Source organism: Brienomyrus brachyistius, chromosome 22, assembly GCF_023856365.1.
Source record: "Brienomyrus brachyistius isolate T26 chromosome 22, BBRACH_0.4, whole genome shotgun sequence".
NCBI lineage: Eukaryota > Metazoa > Chordata > Actinopteri > Osteoglossiformes > Mormyridae > Brienomyrus > Brienomyrus brachyistius.
The window spans coordinates 14,674,913-14,692,586 of record NC_064554.1 but is presented as its reverse complement, the minus strand read 5'-3'; positions in this window follow the sequence as shown (position 1 = coordinate 14,692,586).

Sequence of the window (17,674 nt, the reverse complement as noted above, 5' to 3'; positions counted from 1 at the left end):
AATAAAGCCTTCAACAGCGATGTAAAATTTTAATTAATAACAGCTCTACTTGCGTGGATGCCGGCTGGCAGGCATAGCCACAGAATGTTTTCTGGACTGTGGCTCGACTTTTCATCTTGAGGGGTATGAGATTGATGGTATTTGACTAGATGATTGATTGAGCGTTCCTGTGACGGACTGCTTCCGTTTTCCCCTTCACTCCGCGTGCTCCAGCACTTTGTGTCTGTGCCCCACCGTGAACGGCGCGGCTCAGTGGGTGGGGGGGGGGGCCTTGTGTACCATGCATTCGAACTCCTCACACGTCGCCACTGTGAAGAGATAAAGGTCACATGCTCAGCCAAATGTCAATCAAGTAATCACAAACACGAAACAAAGGTGAGGAACTGGAGAATCGGCCAATTTCTCTCCACTCTCTCCCCGCTGCTGTACCAAACGCTATGGGAAAATGAGCCAGACATATAGATGAGTACATTTGTGAAGTTCCATCCATTTTACCAGAGTGTGTTTACTCACAGAAACATACAAGCACCACACGGAATGAAACCTACTGTCCAGCCCTCTTGTGGACCACGCCTACCTCGTTAACCCCGTGTGGAATCCTTCCGTTCTATGTTTCCTGCCTTTAGTCTTGTGTATTTCAGTCCGCGTTTAAGTCTGTTTGCCCAGGTCTGTCATTAACGTTGCATGTTCGAAGTTTGTCTCCATGACTAAACCCCATCTGCCCGTATTCACACCTCCCTTCATTTGCCTCCCCGTCCCTATGTGACGCCTACATTCATGCAATGGAGGGATGAGTCTACAGTAGCCACTATATGCCCCTATCAGCATGGTGTGGCAGGTCACATACCGTACAGAATCAGCACCACACACCCGGATGGGAACCAGACAAGAAAACACTCAAGAGGAATGTGCACGACCAGTAACGGCAGCACCAATGGACAGGACCATGGAGGTATTAAAAACGGAGAACGTAGGACGGGAAATTTGCTGTTGAGCTGCTGGCTATTTGATAAGAAAGGGTTAGAGATCAAGAGCTACATCACAGAGCATGTTATCTAAATTACGTCTTAATTGCAAAGGTTAAATAAAGTAGTTCTGTAAATGTAAGGGCACCTCACGCCCCAAATGCCTATTGCTGGGCTGGTAATGCATCAGAATAATGATGCCATGCAGGGTTCTCCGATTGTCCATGGTTCCGCTGCTCGCCCTGTGCTTTTGGTTTTGAAAGGACAGGAGCTTTCCGGCAGCCGAAAATAATGAGCAATTATTGTAAAACAAAACCCTTTAAATGGAAATAATGTCCATCTTCTTTTAGCTGCCCAGTCATTTAATTATGAAGATTTAACAAGCAATTACCCTTATTAATAGCAGTAACGCCATTGCCGTTGGTACTGTTCCTACCATCTTAAACTTACTGGTATTACACTGGAGCATGTATTATCACTGGGACCATCTCCCGAGTCTCCTTCACTCAAGGTTAGAATAACAGCAGCATCTCTTGACTTTAGAGCCTGATAGTTTGAAGGTTGGTCCTTAATTATGGGATTGCCTATGATACACACTGGGTATACTGGGAGTACATACTGTATAGCACTGGGTTTCATTTCCATTGCTGATGTGTTGCTACAGCAATCAACATTCCAGTCACCTGAGGTGGATGTAATATAGCCGGTTTATGTTAATATTTTCGTACAGGCGCATTACATGTTAAGCAGGCATTCAAATAAAAATACTTAATTCCTTAATGTATACCCTCTGGACGTCTTTGAATCTTTTCGGTCCTTGTTGCAGTATTATTGTAATTCACTTGTGTTCGCTGCTGTGTATATACGTCCGCAACCCCCAACAAAAACAGCATTTCACATTACTGACATTTTAACGTATTGGCCATTTTTTTTAATATCAGGTAGGGCCATTGATTTATTTTATTAAACAAAGTCAGAGATTGAAGAGGAACAATTGGAGGTGTCTGACTTCTTAGGAATGCCTCACAAGGAAGGAAATGTTAAAATCGAATACTTTTTGCAGTTCCTTCCACAGACAGCCTGATAGGCCAAAGCTGTCCCATTACACTCTTTCATGGTGCCATGTATCTATCTATCTATCTATCTATCTATCTATCTATCTATCTATCTATCTATCTATCTATCTATCTATCTATCTATCTATCTATCTATCTATCTATCTATCTATCTATCTATCTATCTATCTATCTATCTATCTATCTATCTATCTGCCTGTGCTTTCACCCGTGCATTTCAGTGAGATGACACTGTTTATTTTCAGGGTGGCAAATACACTTAGAAGGCACCTGACTTCACAAATTCACACCATTCCACCAACCCCCAGCGGCCTGCCAGGCAACCTGCGCGCTGACCCTCGATGTGCAGCCGGCGGCTTTCGACAGCCTGCAGGCACTCTGGGGCCCCAGCTGGGGAACCCGTCGGCCGTGTCCCTGGGCCCCTGAGCGAAGGACAGCCGCGCGTGCCTCCTCCATCACTCCTACATGCACATCGCCGAGGCACCATGGCGGGAAAGTTACACAAGCGTAGCTGCGAGGCTGCGCTTGCCGGCGTGGATCGATGGTGGGTCGGGCGCTAAGTCTGATCCCATGGCAGGGTCGCGTTTGGAACACTGTGTGCGGTTCGAGCATCGTTGCCGGTTTACTCCTCTCGCTTTTGCAGAACCGAATCTTTCCCTCGCGCTGTCGCTTTGGCTCTCTGCAAACTTCTTGTGCAAACAGAGACTCGGAAAATTCAACTTGTACCAAACAGATTCAGTCGAAAAAACATGCTGGCAACTACTGGCATCCTGCTCAGGGTGTGACCCGGCCCTGTGCTGCCTGAGAGAGACTTCAGCCCCCCCAATCCTGGCCAGGGGAAGTGATCAGAAAATTGATGAATGGGCAATAATATTCCTGTATGTTTGCGAGACGGTTTCTGAATAGAGGAAGTGGGCTTTTCCTCAGTGTCCATGCATGCTTACAGCTTTTGCCTTTTAGGTGCCATTGTCAGTGACCTCATCCACCCTCATCCACCCTCTAGCACCTTTCCTGTCTCCTGAATTGCGGTCTGGTTGTTTGCTTTTATGCGAACCTCCTCCGTCACTGAGTGACTGGGAAATCGATGCGCAGCTGAGGCCAAACAAAGAGGGAGGAGGATGCGGTTGCCGTGGCATTTCCACAGAGGGTGGGGAAAGGCGGGGGGGGGGGGGAGAATCAATGGGTGTTTCTGTCATAATTTTATTGCAATTGACCTGTCAGCAAAAGCCACCCCATAAATTACAGAACTAAGTAGCAGTAAATGATTCGTATTTTCATATACGCCGTATATTCCAGGCAGCAGAATGATGACACCGTAATCTGTCTGCGCTGTGCATTATGGGTAATTCACAAAACTTGGCAACTCCATTGGTTCGGAAGCCCATATGTTATACGTTATAGCTGCGTTATCTCAGTTCATGTGAAGGCTAAGGCGCAAAATGGGTAGAGCGGTCAGAGACTTGGATGTGCAAAAGGAGGATAAAGCCTTGTAAAGCGCAGGACGTAGTTGACTAGAATTAGTTAAATTAAATGCTAAATTGAGTCAACTGTCAGCAAGCAACTTCAGGAAATGAAACTTACATGAGATCAAGATTTGTGTGCATGGAATGGTGGTATGAGTTGTTTTCACCATAGAAAGGAGTTTTAATAATACCCCCCACCCACCCCCCAAACGACTGCCGCTGTTTGTGATTAGCGTGCGGGACAAAGACTGGGATGAAATAATTCTTAGCTGAATCGCCAGGAAGCGTCTCTTTCGCGGACAAAAGCACCACGCATCGCTCAGCCTCAGATGGACTGCATTCTGACGCCTCTCACATGAACGCCGAAGGTGAATCAGACGATCCCTCCCTCGATCACACACCGGCACCCACATGCGCGCAGACCTTGATCGTCAATAGACGGGATGTTGCGGTTTTAGCCTGAGAGCTGATATCAAAGATGCTGGGTTGATGCATTTCAACGACAGTGGAGGTCAAAAAAAAAAAAGAAACATCCTTTCATTTTCTGTTTATGTCTTCTGGAGAATGACCCCCCCCCCCACCCCCCTCACAGTCATCCTGACCTCTTCATAAGGTCTCGGCGACTAATTGCTTCCTGTCAGGAGGGCCGTTTAGCAAAAAAAGCACCTATCCTCAAGTCCACCTAAGGGAGGTTCTCAGCGGTGGAGAGAAGTGTCCCTGCTGCCTCGACGCTTTGCCCGTCCATCTGTGAAAATGTCACGCAGGCTGGACCTTACGCCGCCAACCCACTGCGCCCTCCCACTGGAAGCCCCGAGCAGACACCGAGGCCAGGAACAAACGTCCGCAGAATTCAGGAGGCCGGCCTCGTGTGGGTGGGTGTCCATCCCCAGATCATCCCTAACCTCCCTCCGCAGTTTATCTACCAGCAGCCAGAATCATAAATAAATAAATAAATAAAGGATAACATGTTGGCATCTCGGGAGGGTTCGCATTTGTCGTTTTCGCCGTAATTTGTAGTTAATACAAGTGGACCGCGAATCTCCTGCCGCTGCTGATGGTTTTTATTACGATTCGTTGTCACCAAATTAAAATGGATGGAACGACGGCTTCTACGGTTTAAAGGTTAACTGCAGCTGGGAACTGTTGCAGTTTGTACATCTCACGCTGTGACCCCCCCCCCCTCACCCACCTTTATGGTGTTCTTTAATTTTGCTGTTGGACGCTGCCCTGCCAGCCATTTATCGGTATATATGTGATGTTGACAAGTCTGGTAAAAGGAAAGGTAAGTATTACGAGCGATTGCAGTGAAGCAGTGGCTCGTAGCTCCTGACGCACTGTACGTGCTATAGGTCTGAGCTATTCTCTGTTGATTTTTATTGCCCGGTAAGCTGCGGTTCTCTGCTTATATTAGACACTCTCAGTCTGAAAGTCGACTTTGAATCTCGTCACGCGCAAATAGCAACGTGCAGAACTATTATGGCGCATAAAAGTTTCGCCTGCAAAAAATATCAACCAGGCACCGATTGGATCTCATTTACATTAAGCAGCCCTCAAGGTGTCTCAGCCGAGCAGCTGTTGCAGTATCATCCAGCACAAATTTTTCTGCCACTTTTGTTAAAAAACAAAAAAAATATTCCGACACCAGATTTCAAATGACCAACGAAATCTGCCCTGAGGTTCCCATTTGGCCCAGTATGTGCAGAGAATCTGCGCGACCTCAATAGCACGTTCTCCAAGCAAACAGAAAATAGGACAGATTTCATGCATTTTTGCGAAGAGAAATGAATGGTCTTTGGGTGTTTTGGTTTGTGCTAATTAGCCATGAGCTGTTTTGTTATTTTGCATGTTCCTGGCTGCTGCACTCAGCCTTCACCATGTTCTGTGTCCAGAAAAAATACAGCATGCATACTTGCATCAAATGCTATTAGTATATAGTTCGCAAATTGGACCCTCTTGCATCCTTTCTTAATTCACTAATATTGGGCAAGTGACCGCTGTAAGATAATCAGCCTGTCCAAGACAGATATCCCCCGCACCCCTGCCTGTGGCAAACCAAGTTCCATTTTCCCTCAGAACAGTGTTATCCGGAAGCAATCAGAACCTTGGCTTCACCATGGATGACCGTAAACCTTGGTGTATGACGGGTGACATTGCAGAAGACCACATTCTCTATAGGATCTGCACCTATAAAAATTCAAAACTCGCCGCTTACCTGCACTTTAGTGCAGAAACACTACAGGCTTGAAGTCTGTTGGCCTTCCAGGCACTTTGTATATATTTTTAATTTTTTTTTATACAGCATTAGAACCAGATGAAAGCATCACAGCACTAACTTTCATTGTGTTGCCAAATTTCCGTTTACGTTAATTACCTGTCTTTTATTACACACACTCGCTGTACTTCCCTACCCTTACCAGTCTGGATCTGAATAAAAGCATCCAGTAAATGACGTGACGTAAATTGTGAGTTGGCGTGTGCCACATGTAGCCCGAATCTGAAGCAAAATATTAGGGGCCCGTCATAATGACCAGGCAATACAGGTGTGACGTCTTTAAGGCTCTTTGGACTGAAAGAAAATTGGGAGCTTAAAGTGGGGAGCCGACTTTTACTAAATCTATTTGATTTGATGGAGGGAAAATAATGTCTGCTGAATTTTTAAAGCCTCTGTTGAGTGGTACTCAGCATTAAAACGGCTGCAATGCCGATCTCTCCGAAGCACACCGGTTGTTCAGGAAGCAGCAGGCAAAGCCAGGCTCATTCAGAAGTCAAACTGAAGGGGATGGATTAGGAGAATGTGGAGGAGAGGTGCCCATGGTGTCTGTGGAGATTGGTCTCGGGGGACTGGGCAAAGGAGACCCTGTTTGATCTGTCCCCAGCCCATCCGTTCCTCTGAGGGCACCTCTTTTATGTGCATGAAAGTACATACAGACATAACTGCAAAAAATGTAAAGACTTTAACTGAAAACGGTAGCAGTGAAATCATCGCATTGGCGATATCCTGTTCAGTCAACAGTGAAATCAGACAAAATTTTCTACCACCTGCAGCATGTGTCTGTGCAATATTTTTTATTGCTGTTCGGTTTATCTCAAAAATATAGAGATTGTGGCTATATCACATAAAATGCTCGGGTAAAAATTTCCTGCGCTTAAAACTGATGATGGTTGTCGTCAGTCGGCAACTGTATATTTCAAATTTTTAACTTTAAAATTTTGTGAAAAAAATCAGCATGTGCTTGCATACAGTTATAAAAGTGGTTGACTTTTCAGTCATTGCTCATGGGAATTTTACTCTGAGGGTAGAATCAAAAGTGATTGGTTCAGAGAGATAACCAATCAGGTTGTAGAAGACATTTTTGTGTAAAATTCCAATGAGCTCAGCCATTGCATGCTTTCTTAGAGAGATACTCATGTGACAAGTCCCCCGTGTAACACGAAGTCTATCAATCAGTCTATGCTGTGTTAATCACTAGAAAAAAATCTACCTGTTCAAAAGAACATGTCACAGTTTCTTCACCGGTTTAGATTGTTTTCAAACTTTACTGTGACAGTGAGTTTGCCTGTGGTTTCCTTGAAGTCAAATGAAGAATCTTTGCCTTGTGTTTTAATCGTAGCATTAAGGCTTAACAATATTGCGTTGATAACTGAAGAAGCTTTTCCAGCGCTTCGTGTGTCACTGCCGGAATTAATGAAATTGTAGGATTACGCTACCAACAGTGTCCCAATAAAACAGAAGTGTGCTTTGCATGTAATATAGATGAATAGCCTCGTTGACATGGTTCCTTCACGCTGTTAATTAAAGTTGATTTACTTCTGCAACTAGTATCACATCACTTGTCACTGTTATTAACATTTCGTCATATAGTTATCTAGGTTCTACTTACATCCAGCAGAGTTGCTCAGCAGGGCAGGAATCCTGATCATAGGTTCCACCACATTTGAAGATGACTTGAACCTCAACAATTCTCTGTGTCTTCCTGGAATGTTTCCATCACCACTATACCAGAGTACTGGAGCAAGGTGACAATGAGAGAGCCAGACTTCATCAAATCTGTTCACCATGGTGCTGATGCTCGAACTGGGATTGGATGGAACATCTGCAGTCAGAAGAGCTGGTCTTTTGGAGCTTCTGCTGTTTTACCCCTGCGGATTAACCACGTGTCGCAGGAGACCCCTTACAGACTTCTGCCGACCCACCGAACAGGGAAAACAGCAATAAATTTTTATTCATTTGCTCGGAAAATTATTTGTTTTCAAATAAACCTAATTTGGTTTAACTTATTCAAATCTAATTTAATCGCTATCTTTGTCACATCACTTGACACTTGTTACGGTACAGCTGAGTGAAAAACAATTTCTACAACAACAGAAAGGTGTTTGTGGTGATGTGTCAACAAACCTACTGTTCTGTCAGTCATATAAAAGTATAGCACAAACAATTATGTACAATACATAATACTTGATAATGATAATCGACAACCATATTACCTGTTTATGTACTTACTATACTGTCATTTTTGTCGTTACGTAGGCTATACCATATAGCCTAGATGCATAGTAATACATATGTTTGAGATTCTCATGATCTCATTTCTCAGATCGTATTCCTGTTGCTAAGCAACACATGACTGTATAACATAATACTAAAACAGTATGCAAATTTTAAAACGAATAAATAAAATGAATGGTAATATAGTAATTGCTACTGTTAGATGCAGTAACAGTTACACATACACTATGACTCAGCCTATTCAAGGTTAAGCAGATTTAAATGTATCAAGTGCCACTTGTCTCAATGAATATTTGAAGCATCAGCTCTCTGATCATGTATTAATTCCTCCTATTTTGTCGCTTCAGTTGAAGAAATTGAAGAAAAAAAACACATGCAGACCCATTAACAGGCTGGATGGAGCCAGTCACAGAGAAGTAAGTGTTCTAATGAAGTGCGAACGTGCGGCGTGACAGGAACCAAACCTGTTCTCAGGTTTCATTCTCGCTAAGAAATTTCAGTGCAATACAAAGTTTTTGATCAACCGGTAGCTATAAAACTAAGCCAATCCTCACAATGAGGCAATGAAAGTTCCAAACTCCAGCCCAGGTGGTTCTGGGCTTAAAGCATAATTAAAATGCAGATGTTGTGCCTCTGAGAAAGATATTTCAGCTTTATCGCTTCTCTAAATTGGCTACACAACGACTTGGTTGCCAAAACATTGTCGGTGCGTAATTGCAAGAGTCCACATGTGCTTGACAGCAGATATGAATAGTAACCGGTGCTTGATATTTTCTCAAGATCAAACTTTAACTGTTGACAGTGCAACGGAAAAACAGTCATTCGTGGCTAAATGGCAGTAGAGGGTTGAGTGTTCATCATCGAGTTTAGCGATCTGAACAGTTTCAGCTATCATTGTTTTAGATGTGATTACCCCGATGGGGACCTCAGGTAACTGTCAGTTAAAAATAAAAATAAATGCTCCCGTTTTTCGCCTGACCCTGGGAGACGGCCCAGAGTGCCCACCGTCATCCTGGCAGAGACAGGTCCGTCACAGCCTCTGTTGGAGTCCGGCTGGGTCACACTCCAGCAGGGAATGTTCACAGACCATGGAAGTGCCGAGAGTCAGACTCTCTTAGCCTCTGCCTCTAGAGGGGACTTCAAAAAGTCTGAATCTCCCTTGTTATGTCGCCTCCCTCTCCCAGACCAACTTTGCTCATCTCCCTGACACGTCACGCAGCATCCTTAGAAGTCAGCTCTCCATGATAGCCCTGTCTAACACTTAGCCTTATCGCTACTTGTTCCTCCTCACTGTTAGTGGCACCGTGTGGCTGCCTGAGACGACTTGCGTGCGTTAGATCTATTAGCTATATTTGCCAACATGCAGGGTATCATCCCAAAATATTGGGAAATCTTTCTCACTTTGAATATTTATTTTTCATGTGAGTTATGGAAGCCTCTGTGGGTATGCTGCCTGTGTCAGCAAAAGGAGAAATGGGTGTGATCCCAAATGGAGAAACACAGGGAGACAGAGAGAGAGACAGAGAGAGAAAGGCTGGTTTTGGTGGTTTTAATAATGTAAACCCAGTATGGTCTAGAACACAAAGGCGAAACAAATTCTTTCATTCGTTTATGTGAAGTCAGATTGAGAGTTATGACTAGAAATGCCACAATACTAACAGCTAACGTCACTGAGCGGAATACATTCGCTTCAGGCTAAAGAATTAGGTGCCACCATCAGTATTTAAAGAAAGTTACATGACTTAAGCAGCTAATATCTTGAGATATGTCAACGGATACGGATATTATCTTTCTTAATGCACATCTCTTATTATTATAATATGGCTAAAAGTGTCATAAACCACACTGAGGTAAATATTTCTCCTGAATTTTCTTTAATTTCATTAATTAATATTAATGTGACTAAATGTCTGGTTACCGATCAAAATGAAAATGAATTGAATGCTTGTGCACTAAGCAATAGAAGAAATTAGGTGAATTTAATTTAATTTAGAGTTAACCAGGTGCAGTAACTGATGTATAAGAGGTTAAACTATCCGAGTAACAGTAATTCAGAGCAGACGTGAAATGCTGGTGACACTGTGTAACTGCAAAGGAAACTAATTATGGAATGAATAGCAACAGAATGTGAAAAATGTCTTGTATGTGTGGTAAGATGTGTGTTTTGCATTTCCATTTTTAGAACTCCTTTTTATAAGTCTTATTATTCATATGTTTTTATAACTTTTCATATTTATATATTTTTATAGTTTAATATGTCTTTGCTGTTTTGCACTAATAGGTTGGCATCAAATTTCGTTCTACATGTGGAATGACAATAAAGAAATTCAATTCAGTTCAATTCAATTCAATCGCTGTGCAGTGCCCCAGCACATACAGTAGTATCCTGCATGCATCACACATCAGCGTCTCAGTCCGTGTGGATGCTCTTCTTGTTTAAAGTAGACGTCTTTGGAGAGCAGAGGCATGAATATCTGCCTCGTTTAACAAACATCAGTGGATATATGATTTTTTTCTGCCTATATATTTTCATATTTCAAAAACAATGTTCATATATACACAGTATATGGTCTGTCTGCTTCGTTCGGATGAATAAGGCTACATTCACATTACTACGCCGAAGTGACTCAAATCAGATTTTTTTGCTTTATGTAACACAGATCTGATGTTTTCAGGGCTGTGCAGACACAGAAATCCATTCTTTTGAAATCGGATTTGAGTCACTTTCATATGTGGTCCTAGATCGGATATGTATTCGATTCGTGCGCAAGCAGCATGAATGAGAACAATCGGATTGGAATTCACGCAGTGTACACATGCGCTGAGCGCTTTTTGTTGTTAGTGACGCAGAGGACTCGAGCAAAATCGTACAAGTGGGTGCATGTGTGTCATTTCAGAGGACAGACGCGTTCACGTTGCACTTAGATACAGGTCACTTTTAATTATGAGCATGAACCATCAACACACACAGATCTGATCTGAGCAAAAGAAGTCCCAGCTGAATGTAGCCTAAGTAGTTTGTACGCTGGTTAGAAAGAAAAAATCTTAGGTTTTATGTAAACCTGCAACTTACCAACCATGATCTAGTTCTACTGAAATTACTTTAAAAAAAAAAAACCTTTTCAAAAACTATAAATGTAATATTATTTAAGGTATAGTTAATACTTAGTTAATAGTTTCAGACTTACATCTGAAATAGTTTGTATCAAGATGAATTTCCCCTAGTTGTGTATAAGGCGGCAGGCAATTTAATCAGGTGACATAAGAACGTATATAATTATGACCCTTCAATGCTGCTCATTCTGACATTGATTCTTCGTTTTTCCTTATTTGGCCGAGAGAAAACAGGGGACCCCTCCCTTCATGTCTTGAAGTTGTAGTTTTAGTATTTCGAGTTCCTGTTCTCATTGGGCCAATAACAGGAAAGAGGATGATGGGTCACTTGGTACAAAAGACGCTAATTTGTCCTGAGAGAGGATATCAAAGTAGAATGCAATATTCTACAAAACGGGAGCAAGTAGCAGTGCTGTTTCTGAGAAGCTAATTTAAATTTTGCAGGATGGGAACCAATAAATCAGCTCCATCCTGACTAATGGGGGAAACTCACCACTGTACCAGGAGATTTTTTTTACCCACTTCGGAGAAACGTGGGACGACACAAAAACAGAGCTCAGGTTGCTGGCGGACTGAGTGGTTGCGTCACGGCTTGCGTGTGCAGGGAGGTTATAATGCATCTCTGTCCTTCCACCTGAACTGGAACCCTACTTGTCCTTACTAAAAGCCATAGGCACCTTCTCTGCATTGCTGCCCTGTGCTGTAATGGCATTATCCTCATTGCGAAACCTTTTTATAAACAGTTGGTAAAAGAACCAAGGTCTAATTTTTCAATATCTCCATTTAGCAGCATTCCTGGAAATTATTCTATGCGTTGCTTTGTTTGAATCACATATTTCTGATGTATTCTAAGGCTATTTCATGATGACAAATGCGGTTTGAGGGTGGACTGGTGGCTCTGAGGCTAGCGATCTGTGCCAGAAAGCGGAAGGTTGTTGGTTCAAGTCCTGTGAATACCAGGAGTGATCCTACTCTGTTGGGCCCTTGAGCAAAGCCCTTATCCTGGAATAGTTTCATCCTGGGTATGACATTAATCTACATCCAGCCCTGCAAGCAGGTCATCCCCTTTACAGGGAATTTGAGGGTTGATGGCATGATTGATACTCTAGTCAAAGGAAAAATCTCCCACTGTTCCATTTGGACCAGTGTGGTGCTGAGGCATCACCGGATGCACTCAGGGTCTCATTCCTGAGCTGGGTTGTGGTGTGGTGGGTGTGGTAATGCGCTGTAATCACTGCGCGCTCCTTACCTCCTCCTCCTATTTCATGAACGAAAGCTGCAAATTAAAAAAAAATTAAAAACCGAAGGAGCACAGTTATTGGAACTGATGTGTACAGGGAGCCAACAGCGCGCCATTAGAGCAAATTCCAATTCGCATCTTAATTCAGTGCCGACTCCGCGCCTCGATTCTGGACTCCTTGGAAATGCATGGCAGCCGCTGACCCCCGGGCTAGCCAGAAGCAATTACGGATTCAGCCGCATTTCGCGGCAAAGTAATTACTCCGCGTCGCGCCCTTGACACGGAATTCCACAGGGGCGGGCCCGCTGTCAGCCAAGCATCCGAAGGATCACGGGGATCGTGGCCCCGGGAGTAGCTACGGTCGCCCCCCAGGAAAGACAGGCCGTGGCCCCTTTTGTAAGGAGAGTGAAGTTCAAACCCCCAGGCGCCCCACCCCCCAAACTATGCCTGTTTCCTGGTTCTGCGGCCCAGCCCTGAGTGATGAGATCTGACACATGGTCCCCCCCCCACCTCGCCTCGCCTGTATGCTGTCACTAGTCCCGCATGAGCGCAAACGCGGGGCAGCTTGGCAGAGATAAACAAGAAGCTCCATCACCTCTGCTTCACGCTCATTGCCGATGAGGGAGCCGTTGATAACGTTTGTATTGATTACCGACCTTCTTCTTTGATGAATTTTCCGGAAAGGCCTTGTATCCATAGAAAACTCTTAGAAATAATTCAATGCAGTTCAGCCATTTATATGACTGGAGGAGCTCCACAGGTTTCTTGAGTCTGGAGTATGACAGAATATAAATAGATATAAATACACTCCAGGGTTGTGGGTTCGAATGTAAGTTTAAAGCATTTCAGGACACAAAAATAAAGTGCATGATTTGGAAAAAGATAATTTAATTATTATTTCTGGACTTGACTTGTGTTTGTGTGTGTGTGTGTGGGGGGGGTCTATATATTATAATATGTTACACAATGTGATTAAAAACCTGTTATTTTGACATTCTGGGGAGCATATCTTTGGGACACTCTTTGTTTATAAAACTCTGTGACTACAATCTAAAAACTAAAAATGCCAGAAGTCTTGTATTTTGTTTGGATACTTATGGTTAAGGTTAGGGCTGGGTGGGGGTTAAGCCTGTCATTGTTGGGATTAGGGTTTTTCCCATTGAAATGAACGGATGGTCCGCACAAAGATATGAACACAAACGTGTGCGTGTGTGTGTGTGTGTCCCATATCCCGTGAAGTACAGCTTCCATGTGTTCATGTGTGGGTCTTCTCAGTTCTCCAGTGTTTCTGAAGCGCCATCAGTCCACAGGACTGGTGTTTAGGCAAACCAGTGTGCCATGGTGTGTGACTGCTTGTCTTAATACGGGGGTAGCCAGGCATGCAGTTCTGTGTCCCCTGCCTCATGCTCCCTGTTTCCTGGAATAGTCTCCAGGCCCACTGTAACCCAGAGGCTTGGAAAACTGACTATTAACGTAATCCACATTGCATTTAATCAGGCTTATCATATAGAAAGGTGGCTTTTACCTTCAGTTAGGGCACACATCCGTCTCAAGATGCGCATTTTAATGCTATGAGTCAGATGTAAACCTTTAGTAATGCCAGATTTAGTCGTCTTTGTTCCTTTTTTCTTAGCTGGATGAAAGGCTACAGGAAGGATGTCACTCTCACCTGAAGGATTTACAAGCTCCTGGCCTTGGGGTGACACAGGCTAGTGGAATCCGGCACAGTAACTGCTGTGTTATGAGCTCTTGACGTAACCATTTCTGTCACAACATGCCGGTAGCTGCCCTCTCCCCCCTCCCCCACTGAACCCCCCACTATTCCAACATTTCCTCAGACCAGTTGACAGAGCACAGCCAGCAGCTCGGGGAGGGTAGCTGAAGTCTATCCTTGAGATATCTTTATTCCATATGCATCTTGACTGGTTATGATTAATTTCTTCAGCTTTTCCCATGATCTTGCATGCATTGTAGTGTGTTTACCAGAGCAATTTGAATTAAGAGCCTAGCTAAAGGCTAACCATAGCAGATCCCTCAACCAGTAACCTTTCAGACCCATATCCCATCTCACAAAAGCCATGCCATCTGCTGCATTCATTTCTTGGCAGCAGCAGTCATCATGCATCTCTCTTCAAACACGGATGTTGGGTGAAGCTCGAACTCGCTTCCTTACCTCGGCGCGTTTTGTCCACGAGCTTAAAGGCTGCCCTTGTCTTACCGCGTGCAGCAGTGCATGACTGCAAAGTGACCCTAAGCCTCCAGTAAACTTTGCCTCAAAGACTGAGAAGCAATTGCTGCCATTATCGGCAATTCCCCCCAAACCAAATTCACTCATGGGAGTTTTACTCAGGCCAAAATGTTCTGAGGGCAGAACGATAAATGATTGGTTCAGAAAAATAACCAATCAGATTGTCAAAGAGGTGGGTCCAAGCAATTAAAGGAGGCGGGACTAACCAATAAGATGTCTTGGTCCTGCCTCCTGTAGTTACTTGGACCCACCTCCTCTATAATCTGATTGGTTATCTCTCTGAACCAATGACTTTTCCTTCTGCCCTCAGAACATTTTTGCATAATTAAATCTCCCTCGAGCACCAAATGCAGGAACTGTTACTCCTATCTGCCAAAGGGAGGAACAGGCCTGCAAGTAATCTGTTTCTTACCGCACGTTATTACAGCCGGGGATCGTGCCCAGAAAAATGTGTCGCCACGCTTTAATCATTTAATCACAGGGTTACTCATGCAAATGATCCTTCCGGAGGAAGGCTTGCTGTCTGTGGTGCTGTGAACCTTCTTTGCAGGATACCGCTGCGAAAATACTGCAATGGAGTCAGGTAAAAAAATCGTTAGGACTCTTGCCGTTTTGACACCCTCTCGGTAATATTGAACATCGGCAAGGTCATCCAGAAGGGAAGGTTTCCACTTCCACTGGATGACATGCAGTAGCAGTCAAATGTTTAGACACACCGACCCATAGAAAAGTTTGTATTCTTGTCTACATTTTGGAATAAGTATAGACATCAAAAATATAAGATAACAAATATGAAATAATTTACTGATCAAAGACATTTAAACAAAATTATTAATTTGTTTGGCGGGGTGGGCTGCTTTGTGGGTTGGGACTCAGAAGGTTGCCGGTTCAAATCCCTGGGTCAGCAGAGTGATCCCACCGTTGGGCCCTTGAACAAGGGCCTTAACCCCATTTGCCCCAGGCACTGGCTGTCACTACTGTCTCCTCTATGCCAGTTCCATGAGGTGGCCTCCTGAGATGCTCTTCCAGCCGTCCTGAAGGAGCTCCCACGTATGCTGAGCTCCCATTGGCCGCTTTTCCTTCACTCTCTTGTTAAACGGCACCAAAACCATTTCTGCTGTGTCCAGGTCAGGTGACCAGATCATGTGACGCGACACTATCACTCTCCTTTGTAGCTGGCTTGGTGTGTCTAAAACTGGTACTGTACACTCAATAAGGTCGATGAGTCATGTTGTCAGGATTCTGGGGCCTTATAATGAGTGGCATATGTTGAAACGTTACCTCTGCGATCAGATGTGAGAGAATCATGTGTCGTTCTAAGATTTCTTTCTGGCAGTTGACTCCTGTGTTATTGTTAAGCAAGTTCCAACTCTGGGCCTACAATCTTCCCCTTCTTAACATGCCTCCTCCACTTTATTTTCGCATATCTATGCTTAATATCTCACTAGGCTCATGAATGAGTCTGACATGATACATTATTATGTGGGCGAAGTAAGCACTGTGCAACAAGACTCATCCCAGCAAGGATAAACTGATTTATCCATCAAAGAGCTGGAAGATGTAAGAGTCTGGCAAGTGTTGAGATGGGAGATAATTTCAGAATCCGGGTTAACATCTGACTTTATGACTGTTGCAGGAGGTGTGAGTTCAGGTCTAGAATATTCTCAGACTTAGTATCCTGGGTTATCCTCATAACATCCCATGTCTAGGATTTCCCACAGTGTCTATTAACTTTGATTTAAGTCGCTACTCAGGGATCACAACAAACATAGCAGTCAAATGGCGACACCCTCTCAAATTATCAGATTAAAACTGGCTACGTACAGCAACGTAAAGAGCACATGTTTTAGGATGCAAAGCTGTTTGCTATTAGCAAGAGTGTCTGACTCCTGTCTTTGAGGAATTGTGGCTTTAGGGCTCATTTACTACAAGGCAGAGAGTTGGAAAGACCCGTCATGTCTGTGATTATCTCATTTTAAAAGTATTTACTCACTTGTACAGACTTTACCTGAGTCATGACCACACGCACGCTACATAGTTCTCAACAGCAGCAATGGGCAGAGATATGTAATTTACCCTAAATCGTTATCATATTTCAGTATTCAGGATAATCTGATTGGCTAGATATAAAAATTCTTGGAATTCAAGACCACGGTGTTTAAGTGGAAAGCTGTATTAAAATTCTTGAAAATAATTCACAAGGAAGCAGAAATGTATTCCACCTAATAGACAAATAAAGAAACCGTGGATTCTCAAGAACTCCTAACAGCAAGTCGGGCAACTTGTAAATATTTAAATATGATAAATTTGGTATTCTGCTTTCAATTATTATCTTTTTTACTGTGTTGATTAGATATTTAAATTTCCAGAGGTAGAAATTTCAGGAACATAGAGTACAAATCCAGACCAAGATTGTGTTTCAACCAACTAGTTAAGTATAAAGAGTCACAGTCAAAGAGGACTCAGCTGGTTGGCTGAAACAAAATCTTGGTCTGGATTTGTACTCTCTGGACCTGAAATCTCCACCTCTGCATATTTGTTTAGCTAAAACCAGAAGTAAGCCCTGAGAGGTAAAGAAGCTTCTTGCCAATGTCAGTATCACAGACATTGTAATGTCGTTTATTGCTCTCCTGCTAAATTGAGCTACTTTTTCCCAAAAGCATAGCATTACATAGTCAGACCTACACAGCTGGATGGTTGCAACTATATAAGTTGCTAGCAGGAGTTTTTGCTAAACATCAAACCTGCCTGTCGATGGTCTGGTTCCCTGGGGGGGACCAGCCTGCCATTTCCTGGTGTTGTCTTTCTTCACAATACCTGCAGAACTGTTGTCCAAATACACAGGACCTTTGACTTTGAAAGTGGGCTGGCATATGTTACGTTTTGGGGGTGTGGTTAAAACAAAACAGCCTGTTTCGCTTCCTTCTTTTACATACTCAGAAATTGTGTTTGGCAGAGGTGGCAGTTTCAGGTCCAGAAAGTAAAAATCGATGGTGTTTGGGATTCACATTATGTCATTCCCAAGCCTCCTTTGTCAGCTATGCCCAGGTAAAGTCAGATT